The 2,137-nt window shown below is 44.5% G+C and overlaps 1 pseudogene; it reads left to right on the top strand.

Annotated features, from left to right (window-relative positions):
• Positions 1-555: 555 nt before the first annotated feature.
• LOC116565167 lies at positions 556-1,108 on the top strand (annotated as a pseudogene).
• The last annotated feature ends 1,029 nt before the right edge of the window (positions 1,109-2,137 follow it).

Here is a 2,137-nt window from a genome sequence, read left to right as displayed (position 1 = left end):
GTACCAGAAAGTATGACTGCAGAATGTTTTTTGTTTTGTTTTATTTTTTTAAGACGGAATTTCACTCTTGTTGCCCAGCCTGGACCTGGGTTCAAACAATTCTCCTGTCTCAGCCTCCCAAGTAGCTAGGATCACAGGCACCCGCCAACATGCCCAGCTAATTGTGTATTTTTAGTAGAAACGGGGTTTCACCATATTGGCCAGGCTGGTCTGGAACTCCTGACCTCAGGTGATCCGCCCGCCTCAGCCTCCGAAAGTGCTGGGATTACAGGCGTGAACCACTGCGCCGGCAACTGCAGAAATTTTTTTTCAGAAACTGCAATGGAGCCCTCCTGTGGCTAATTTAATCCAGCCAATTTCCCCGGATCTAAGCAGAAAAGCATCTAAAAAAGCAGCTGAGCTGCCGTCATCGCCTGAGGGGAGGGAGAAGAGGCCACAACCGGGGAGAAAAGGCGGAGTCGCCACCGCCACCGCCAGCGGAGAGAAGTGGACGCCCCAGCAGCCGTCCCGCCTGGGGGCCGCCCACCGGCTCGCCGGTCCCCTGCCCCGTTCACAATGCAGCCTGCTCCTGCAACTGGGTGCGATCGAAGGGACTGTGTCTTCGTTGCATTGTGTGTTGAAGACAGTAAGGATGTTCATGTAAATTTTGAAACATCCAAACTTACATTCAGTTGTCTCAGAGGAAGTGATCATTTTAAGCATTTAAATAAAATTGATCCTTTTTATTGTATTGATCCAAATGATTCCAAGCATAAAAGAACAGACAGATCAATTTTATGTTGTGTAGGAAAGGGAGAATCTGGCCAGTCATGGCCAAGGTTAACAAAAGAAAAGGCAAAACTTGATTGGCTGTGTGGACTTCAACAATTGGGAAGACTGGGAAGATGACTCAGATGAAGACATGGCTAATTTTGATCGTGTCTCGGAGATGATGAACATGTGTGGTGACGAGGATGTAGATTTACCAGACGTAGATGCAGCAGATGAAGATTCACAAGACAGTGAGGATGAAAAATGCCAGATCTGGAGTCAGGAATATCATCATCACCTGGGTTTTGAGCAAGAAACATAACTTCTCTGCAAGATTTGATAATTGAGAGAATTCCTGAGTTGATAACTCTAAAGGCAGATGCTGTATAACCTGTTTGTTTTTTAAAACCTGTTTATTTTTTCAACCTGTTTGTTTTTTAAAAGTGTCACTAAGGGTTGATATGTACCACTGCATGGGGTAGTTTTAAGTCATCTAAGGCAATAACCTTATGTATCAGCATTTCCCAGACTTGCATGAAGCTGTTGAGGTCCTAGGCAATTGATGCAGCAGTTGTGATCAATCAAAGCATCTCACCTAAGTCTCCTTTTCTTCATGACATAGACACTGACATGATAGGACACTCTCAGCTTAGAGAAAGAGAACTACATTTTAGATTATAGAGAATGACATATTACTCCCCATAATGCAGGCAGTGCACACCCTCCTGTGATATTGTTCTTAATATGCAGGGAGGGAGAGGATGACATTAGCCTCCATATCACAGGGGGTGTACATCCCCCTGTGACATTGTTTGAAATACCCAGAGGGGGAGAGGATAATATTACTCCCCATATAGCAGGGGTTGTACACCCCCTCTGTGATATTGTTCATAATATCCAGAAGGGGGGAAGATGATATTACTCCCAATATCGTAAACACTGTGTGTACACCCTCTGTAATATTTCTCGTAATATCCAGGGGGGGAAAGAATGATATTACTCCCAATATCGCCGGGAGTAATACCGGTGTACACACCCCCTGTGATATTGTTGGTAATATCCAGAGATGGAGAGGATGATATTTGTGCCAATATCGCAGGGGGTGTGCACCCTGCTGTGGTATTGTTCATAAATTCCAGAGGGAGGGAGGATGATGTTACTCCCAACATCACAGGTGGTGTACAACCCCCCACCGTGATATTGTTCATAATATTTAGGAGGGAGAAGATGATATAACTGTCAATATCACAAGGAATGTACACCCTCCAGTGATATTGTTAGTAATATCCAGCAGGGAAGAGGATAAAATTACTCCTAATATCGCAGGGGTGTACACAACCCAGTGATATTGTTCGGAATATCTGTGTGGAGAGAGAATGATATTACT

Source organism: Sapajus apella, unplaced genomic scaffold, assembly GCF_009761245.1.
Source record: "Sapajus apella isolate SASKATOON/1434 unplaced genomic scaffold, GSC_monkey_1.0 scaffold39, whole genome shotgun sequence".
Lineage (NCBI taxonomy): Eukaryota > Metazoa > Chordata > Mammalia > Primates > Cebidae > Sapajus > Sapajus apella.
This window is presented reverse-complemented; position numbering and strand designations above follow the sequence as displayed.